This window comes from Echinops telfairi, unplaced genomic scaffold, assembly GCF_000313985.2.
Source record: "Echinops telfairi isolate 266 unplaced genomic scaffold, ASM31398v2 ScPeMD7_10;HRSCAF=50, whole genome shotgun sequence".
Taxonomy (NCBI): Eukaryota; Metazoa; Chordata; class Mammalia; order Afrosoricida; family Tenrecidae; genus Echinops; species Echinops telfairi.
Genome location: NW_022103907.1, coordinates 13,285,947 through 13,295,358, shown reverse-complemented (window position 1 = coordinate 13,295,358; position 9,412 = coordinate 13,285,947). Strand labels below are relative to the sequence as shown.

At 43.5% G+C, this 9,412-nt stretch overlaps 1 pseudogene; it reads right to left on the bottom strand.

The window, feature by feature from the left end:
- Positions 1 to 6,350: 6,350 nt before the first annotated feature.
- Positions 6,351 to 9,139, bottom strand: LOC101644603 (annotated as a pseudogene).
- Between the last annotated feature and the right edge of the window lie 273 nt (positions 9,140 to 9,412).

The window sequence follows — 9,412 nt, the reverse complement described above, 5'->3', positions numbered from 1 at the left end:
TTGTTATGGGATAAACAGTGGTGTCTGCTTGGTCTAGACAGCTGATAACTCTCAGGGAGAATGACCCCCAATCCACTCCTGATGACCTCCAAGTGTACAGTCATTCTCAAGCAACTAAGTCTGGCATATGTTTGGGGGAGACAGCTTGAGAGAAATCCTTCTGTTTCCCACACGTTATTGTCACTGCATTGGCTCCAATTCTTGGTGGCCCCATGTGGAACAGAACAAAACTGAGCCCAACTCCATGCCAGCTTCACAATTGTTGGTGTGCTCTTGAGCCCACTAAGGTGGCCACTGGTCACCTGGTGGGTTTCTGCCAACACTGGATGGGTGGCATGGTGTGATCTATAGGGTTTCCATTAGTTAATCTTTGGAAGTAGATCTATCTCTAGGCCGTTTTAGTTTGTCTCAGTCTGGAAGCTCTCCTGAGCCTATCCATCATGGAGGACCCTGCTGTTCTTGAAACATTGATGGCCTAGCTTCCAGCATCACAGCGACAGGTAAGACCCCAAACGGCAGCAGGTGTCCAGATGGGTGGCTACATGGGGATGGAACCAAACCCATTGCTATTGATTCCGTTCTGACTCGTAACCCTTAAAGGAGAGACTAGAACTACCCTATAGGGTTTCCAAGGCGTATCCTTATAGAAACAAGCTGCCACTTATTTTTCTTGTGAAGCTGTTAGTGATTTGAACCTTTTAGTTGGCAGTTGTGTGCTTCTTCATGTGGGCTTGGTTGTTTCCCTGCTAGATGGCTGCTTGTTTAACTTTGAATATTCAGTTTGAACAATACGAGCCAGTCAGTGTCTTTTTTTTAATTTTTATTTTAACTTTATAGTGCGTTTCTGCTTAGTGCTTGGGTTTGGATCATACTACTGGATGATGGATGGACTCTTCTAATCAGGAAGATGTTTTGATTTGGAATGTTGAGTTTGTGTGTGTGTGTGTGTGTGTGTGTGTGTGTGTCTGTCCCCAGTAAACTGTGGTTACATGAGGTTTACAAACTCTTCTTTTTTTCTTTCAGAAGCCAAAATTGAAGGCTTCAGTTAATTACTGGACTAGGTTACTATTTTTATAGTAGGCTGGTATTGTTGGTGTTCAGATTTATTTTGCTCATTTCATCATGTTATGATGAAACAAAATTGAATTAAAATTTAGAGACTATTTCTATAATGTGACCTACATTGCTTTTAGGAGACATGATCATATTATATGAAAGGTGTGACATTCAGATCACTGTTTTATAAGGTTTTTGACAAAGTATTTTTAAATTGTAGTAACTTGTTTTGGTGGCTTTAAAAGAAAAATCTGGAAACTTATTTTATGTGGTAGTAAATGGATCTAGCTTTATTTTTATTTTTAGCAACACTGGGTAGAAATATCATTTGTGCATTATGATCAGCTGCTTGGAAAGAGAAATGCCTTTTTCCTGCTCTGGCTAAGATTGGAATGCCCCTGTTTAAACTTAGATATTTGTCAAAAATAATTCAAAATTATTATTTAATTCTCTAAGACACTAAAAGCTAAACTTAAAAATAAGTTTCAGATTGACCACCCAAAAAACCACACAAAAGTTTTTAATTTTTTTTGGTTAAGGAAGGAGGGCTAGAAGTGGCATGGTGATATCAGAAAAATACTCCCCTGGAGACCTGATGGCGCCATGGGTTAGGCTGCCGATCCCCAGCAGTTCAAACCCACCAACCACCCCTGGGAAGAAAAATGAAGCTGTCTCTGCTCTCCTGGAGATTGACAGTTTGACAGAGAGAGAGAGAGAGAGAGATAAAAGCATTTAGGGAAAAGTTAATCTCTGTAAAAAGATAAACATGGCATGGGATATTCACTGAAGGAGGAGGTTTGTTTTCTTTTGAAATCTGAGGAGATTGTGTTTGTGAAGAAAGTAGTTTATGCCTTTGAAATTTCTGGAATAAAACATGGACACTCTGGCTCCTCCGGCTGCCCTCCCCCCACCCCCACTATCGCATGACAGTTGCCAGAAGATTCTATTTTTCCTTCTGGTGGGAGCATGTGGTTCTCAACCTCTTCACGTATGTCTCTTGCACGGAGGGGGTCAGGGCTGAAGTCAGCAGAGGCGTTTAACTGGCTGCTCTTCAAGTCTAAGACCAAATCATTTGAAGTGTTTTCTTTATTAACATGCCAGAGATATCTTATCCATTCCGTTTCATCGGCGTCTGTTTTGCATTTGGTTTCATTGGCCGGTTTATATAGAAAAGTTTATTTGGCAGCTTTGTTTTTTTAAAAAGAACAAACCACTCCCACCCCCTTCCCAGCATCCAATTTAAATGTTTTTTGGTTGTTGCTTTTTTTTAAATAGCTGTACTGAACTATAATCATATACCATACAGTTCACCCATTAAAAGTGTCCAAGTCAATGGTTTTCAGTATATCCACAGAGGACAACCAGTATGATTTAAATTTAAAAGTCAGAGACAGGGTAAAAAGGGGCTTTTTTGTTCCATATGTCATCGATTTCTAATTCTGCTTTTTATATTAATTGCTATAAATGAACTCCATGTCTCTGTAAATGGTTAATTAAACAATATCATATAGACTTTTTAGGGTTATGTGTATTTACAAGGGCTGTTTTACACACTTTGGTCTATTTGCTGGAGTAAGAGTATATAAGACCACCAGAGAGGAAGAGACCTGAGAACTCGAAAGGCAAGGATCACCAAGCCATTTATCTCTCCGCCCTTCAATTGATCCCACATGTGTTTATCGGCCAGGTTGGCACAATAAACCTTAACTATCACACCTATCAATAGCCTTGCCAGGCCTCTGGAGCAGTTCACTCTGCATATAAGGAGTCACCAGGTATCAGAATGGACTTGATGCAACCAGTAGCAACCATGAAATTCTTTGGTGGTTTAAGTTTGGATAAACAAGTTGCATTTCATTTACATAATACTCTTTAAAAAGTTTATAAAAGTTCCAAAGTGTTAACGTGGTACATACTCAGAAGGGAACTGAGGCACAATTAGGCAGGGTAGGAAATCTGCAGGCAGGTGGCAGTGGGGATGGAGGTAGAGTAATCTCTTCAGAAAACAATGTTGCTGAACAATGTTTAAGCAAATATAGTTAAAGAGTATTGTCTAACATTATTGTAAGTGAAGGGAGTTTTTGAACTGCTGCTATCCATTCACTCCCCTCAGGATGGTTTGTAAAAACTCTTTCACAGAGAGTTCCTGCAGACTAAGACTTGGCAGTAAAATGGCAGTCACTCCAAGGGTAAGCAGGATATTTCCTCAGGTTCAATCTGTGGAGGGCCCGTCTTCAGAAAAGATCCTGCCTCTCAGGGCATCCATAGTCTAACTTTGAAAGGAAAGGTTGGTGTTTCTATTTTCCAGACTTGGCTATTTCTGTACAAGATTAGTAATGTGTTGTTTGTCGTGAAATGTCAGGACAGCGGGGAACACAATCAGCTTAATTATGATAATCGCATTGCTCATCTAATAGATCCTCCTTGGGCATTGGCTCTCTTTCGGGGTCACCTTGGGACTGTGTTGGGGAAATGTTACTTAAAGGTGTAGAGATTGATGTCAGGAGGGGAGGAGTAGCATCCTTTGGGGACATATCATAGTTTTGTACAGTCTGTAGGAAGCAGGAGATTGAAGGCTCCCCCTTGCATGGCAGAGGGATCCAAAGCTGTGTTTACCTAAGAGGCTCTTGGGACACCCAAGGTGCGTGCAGCTTGAGAGCTTTTCAGATTCTCTGTGGAGAACAGTTGCAACCGACTTTCTTGTCTTTGGGATCCACATGTCTTTGATGAGGTGGTTCCACCGGCAACCAAGAGGACTCGCACCACTAATCCTAGTTTCTTCCATGCAGTAACTAGGATGTGGAATCGGCTGGCGGACAAGGGAGTGTTGCTGACAAGTGTCCTGTGTTTCGGCTGCCAGTCTTCTTAGTGCAGGCATTTTGTGACCGTGGTTGCTTTTCTTACCACAACCAGCTTCTAGGCTACCCTGGAGTTTCAAAACTATTTTCAAAGTGGCTGTGCTTTTCTATGCTCAACTAAAAGATTCTGTGATGAATTGAGGTTGGGAAATGCTTTCCTTCCTTGGAGATTCATAGTATATGTTAGCATATCGGAGACAGAGAAGTCATGTAGTAGATGTGTTTTTAATTTTGACTAATTATTTTCCAAAGTTAGTTGGCCATGAACTTAAATTTACTTTTGTTTCCGTAATGGAATTCCACAGAATCCACAATGGGCACTGCAGGGTTAGCAGAGTGCTTAAAAACGTTGTTTATCCTTATTCCATGTCTTCTCTTGTAAAATTGTAAAGCTTGGAAAATTAAAATGAAATAACGTATGTGATAAGGACTTTGTGAACTGTAGCGTGCCACAAACCACTTGTTGTTGTCCAGTTTGTAAGTCTCCAATTATCAGCCACTGTGTAAACGTGGTAGCCAACAGCTTTGGAATCTGAAGGCATTACATTTAGTCACTCTTCTCCATCTGCAGACGTTCCGATTTTTTCCCATGGCAATAACACCAGTTGTTCTTTCCCTCAGAATTGTTTTTTCAACTTGATGTCTGTGCGTCTCAGCTCATTTGCAGAGCCAAGGCACTCAGCACAGCAGACAACCGTGAAGGATGAAGGGTTGCCCAGACAAGCTTGATATTTCAGTCCACTTTCTCATCCATCTTGAGTGGCCATCCTGGGTAGTAAGATGTTTGAGATTCTCATGTTAGAGTTTTACCACCTAGCAAAGCATAAGCTGTTAACAGCTTTTTGTCTCTGAACCTAGCAGCACACTTGGAGTGTAGTTGGCTCTCCATAAATGGTTAATAACTAAAGAAGACAATGAACACATGCTGTTCTCTGTCCCGAGACAGACGAATGGAGCCAGTGTAGGCTGGCTTAGGGACACGATGTAGATTGACTCACTTAATCTGGGATACACACCATAAGTATGATTTTAAGTGGGAAAATGTAGATAAGACATCTGCTTTCTGTATTTTCAAATGGATCCAACATGATAGCTTTAACAAAAATTAGGAAAACCCCCCCCTGCAAAAACAAACAAAAACAAAACCCTTCTCTGATGTAACTGTTTATTTCCTAGGCTTTTCAGGGAAACCACTCAATTTAAATTATAAAAGATTTTGAATTCTGTCTTTTGAATTTTGAATTTATCTCCAACCTTTAAGTATTTTTAACAATGTTATGACAACCAAATACAAATATATATGTGAACTTTATTATTTCTAAAAGGCATATATGCTTAATGATGTAAATTATATGAACATATTAATCTGAAAAAATATATAGAAAAGTAATACTGAGACATTGGTAGCAACGATTCTGACATGTCTCTGTAAATGGTTAATAAACACTATCATATAGACTTTTTCGGGTTATGTGTATTTACAAGGGCTGTTTTACACACTTTGGTTTATTTGCTGGAGTAAGAGTATATAAGAATTTAGAAAGCTTTTGAAAAGATAGAAAAAATGTTTTTATACTGAACATTATAAAAAGTCCTAGTTATCCTTCTCCCACTTGTATATTTGGTCCAGAATTATATAGCCTAGATTTTTGGCTGTTAACAATGAAATGACTGGAATGGCTTGGGGGTTTTCAGTAGAATTTGTTTTATTTACAACGTGTGAACACTGAACCTAAATTAATATAGATGTTAAGCTTTAACAAAAAAATTCTAATCTTGTCAGTGTTGCCAGTTGATTTTTATGCTACCCTGATTTCTGAACCCGTGACCTTCTGTGTACAGTACTGGTCTGGGTGCAGGTGGATACGTGATGTGGAGGACTTGGTCTGTGTGTGTGCTGTAAACGGCTTACCCACCTCGGCTCTGGCTGCCCCTTCTATTTAGGTAATGCCTCCTCTGAGCAGGGACCCAGCCTTCTTGTTAAAGGACAGATTAGCAGCTCGCTCCCTCCCATCCCAAGTTCCCCATCCTCTCACCCAAACTAGGTGTAAAAGTAATCAGAAGTTGCGAAGCACCTAAAAGAGATTAACCTTAAAAGAGATCACGTTTGATGTTATCAGATGAACTGAAAGAATCATGAAAAACCAGATAATTGCCTGTAAGCATGCCAGCATTTCAGGTTGGTGATGAATTGTTCCAAGTACCTTTTGCAGTCGTACAAATACCTTTCTGATGTTTCCAGGCCCTTGTTAGAATTAGTACTCAGTAACCATCCAGTAAGTATTAGTGACCCTCTTGTTATTATTATTATTTTTTTTGGAAAATAAAATCAAAGATGGCTTTTATTGATGCTCCTATTTGGAAGGGATGGTAACACTTGGACAACAAACATCGTCAGGGCAAGTTAGAAAAGCAACGCGGATCTCGGAAATGACTTTACAGTGACCGGGAGCCGGAATGAAATAAGGGACTGGCCGCCCCCGGCAGGGCGTCATACTTCATCTTCTTCACAAACTCCTCCCCCTTCTCGATGGAGGCGTCCAGCTCGGGGATGGCGTCGAGGAACGCGGACACCTTGCGCCGAGGTCTTCTCCAGCCCGTTTCTCCCCAGCAGCCGCGGCGTGGAGAAGTAGGCGCAGTCGGCTCCCGGGACTTCACAGAGGAGCGCCCGATGACGCCCTCCTTGCAGCTCAACGGGTCCACGGTGGAGAAGACGAAGCGGGCGCCCGCGGAGGCCATGGACCAGGTGACCTGCCCCGGCTTTCACCTGGACCACCTGCCGGCCTCCTGGATGCGCCTCGGAGGGCTGTTAGCTGGTCTTGGGCGAACACTGGGAGATCAGGGGGCGGATGCTCTTCCCGGCGTGGCCGCCGGTCCAGACCCTTCAGCTCCGCCACAAAACCGCTGGCCCGACGACGCCCAGGGTGGTCACGCCCAAGACTTTCTTGGGGTTGTCCACGCCGGGCTTTTGAACCCCTCCGCTGTGATGGTGACGGTGGCGCTGACCGGATTGGCAGTGATGCAGATCGTGGCTTCGGGGCGATGCTGGGCGCAGGCGGCCGCCTGGGTGGCCACGATCGTGCGTTGGTGTTGGACAGGTCGTCCCGCGTCCTGCCTGGCAGTCTTGGGGCGCCCGCGGGGGGGACCACCACATCGCACCCTTTCAAGCCGTCGGGCCGCTGCTGGGGTCCAAGGTACCCTTTCACGGGGGCTCTGGTCTCGATGTGGCTCCGGTCCGGGCTACTGCAGGGGTCCGAGCGACTCACCAGGGCCTGTTCTGCAGAAGTGACAGGGCCGCCCGCGCCGGCTACTTTAGCATGGTTCGGGAGGGGCACGGGCCGGGGCGCAAAGGAGCGACCCTCTGTTCTTTCCTTAATCACATTGTCCTGATCTCAGTGCTGGAGAATTACAGGTCTGTCCTAACATTTACTCTATTGTTGTTGCCGTGAGCCATTGAGTCAATCCTGACTCCCAGTGACGGTAGATCACAGAGGAGAACTGCCCTATCTCTATGGGAACAGATTGCCAGTTCTTTCTCCTGCGGCGCAATGACGGCTGGGTCCTAGCACGGCCACCAGGTTGTTCTTTATACCACCAGAGCGCCTTACATTTGTTATAGTGAGACCATTGTCAGTGAGTCGATTTCACCTTAATAGGATGGAATCGAGGTGCCCTAGGATTTCCACAGCTGTGATTCCTGGGAAGCAGTCAGCCAGCCTTCTCCTGTGGAGTGGCTGCTGGGCCCGATCGGCTGACCTTTCAGTTAGCAGTGGAGAACTTTCACCACCCCTCCCCACACGCATAGAGGTGAGGATTGACAGCGCAGCTTTGGGGGGGACGCAGTTCAATCTGTAACACCTATCAATACGGCTTGGTACTTTTCATATTTCTTATTTTGCTTGTTTAGTTCTCCCCCCCCCCTCACTTTCATGAATATATGAAACATAGTTATTAAAGAAAACTATTTTAATGTCCTTGTCTATGGATGCTATCATTAGTGATATTTTAAAATCTGTTTTTATTGATTTATCTTCCTACCATGGGTTGCATGAGGGAAATTTTTAAATTCACAGAAATTGGAATGAAAAGAAAGTGGAAGTTTTCCTCAAACACTTTGAAGTCCGTCATGTTTTTCTACTTTTTTGCATGCCAGTAATTCCAGACAGTGTGAATTTTTTCCTTGCCTGTTGACTATTTTTATATTCATTTAGCTTTGTTCTAGGATGCAATTCACTTACTTTGAAAGTAGATCTTTTGGGGGCTGGATTGTTTTTAAGCGTGTTAATTGGGACCAGAGCCTTTTATAGTTTAGGGCTAATTTTTTCCGATACTGTAGCAATATCCTGTGTGCTTGATGCTTCTTGAATTATTGATGTTTTCCGCTCTGGCTGGTGGGAACTTGCGTTATTCTCGGCCCTTACAGAGGTCTGGGAATTGTTCTCCTTCCTCCTTCCTGGGGTTCTGTTAGGTCTTGGGTATTTTCTCACATGCACCTGCTGATCGGCAGTGGGCAGAAAACCGAGAGGAGCTCTCTGTAGATCTCTGCCGCTTTCTCCTCCGGCAGTCCCTGTCTCCCTGGTGTCCTCTTGGGGCAGTTGTTCATGGAGGCAGTTAACCACACATTCCAGATCCACACATTCTATCACCTGCTATGTTCTGCTCTTCATAAAAACCTACAGCTTAGTATTTGAATGGATAAGCAAAAAACTCAAACTCTTGGCGAGATCAACCAAGCCAAAAAGAGAAGGCATAAAATATGATTTATTTGTTATTATTTGGAACAAAAACAGAGGCTATTCCTGCCAACACAGACATTTAAAACCTCATCAGGGAATATTCTGAGCAATTGATGCCGGTGAAATGGAAAACCTAGCTACTTGGCTTGTGAAGTGTCAAGACACTCAAGGCTGGAGGCTCTTGCCTTCTTCCAGAGAAGGCACTTGTGTCCCTCGGAGTGGAACTAGAAGCAAAATAACTCAATAAGCATTGGTGACTCTGTGAGTGGAGGGGTGGGGAGAGGCAGGCAGGGTTAAGATGCCTTTCAGGATTCTCGCTTGGGCAGTAGATAGAGTTAGCTGGGTTTTCTGTGGAGGGAGGGAAGGTGGTTGAATTTTGAGGTTCATTGGGGGACAAATAGCATTGGGTGAATTGTGTGTGCTTTTACTGCCACTGGATTGGTTTCTTGTTTGAAAACTCACCAACTTGTTTTTCTTTTCTGTGAACATGCCCTTAAACGCTCTAAGAATTAAAAAATTACCTTTCAAAAGATCCTAATTTACCCTCTCCCATTTAAACATTTACCCAGCTAGTTCTCAGATATGAAACCCAGGTTCTACTTAAAACCGTCTCTTGTAATAAACACTACAAGGTATGCTTTGCAACAGGCTACTTCTTGGCATTCTTTTCAGTGAGTACTCCGATTTCTCTGAGCAGTGTGTGGGGGTCGCCTGAGATTCTGATTCTCGGCACACTCGTTGCCAGCACCCAGGTCGCCTCCC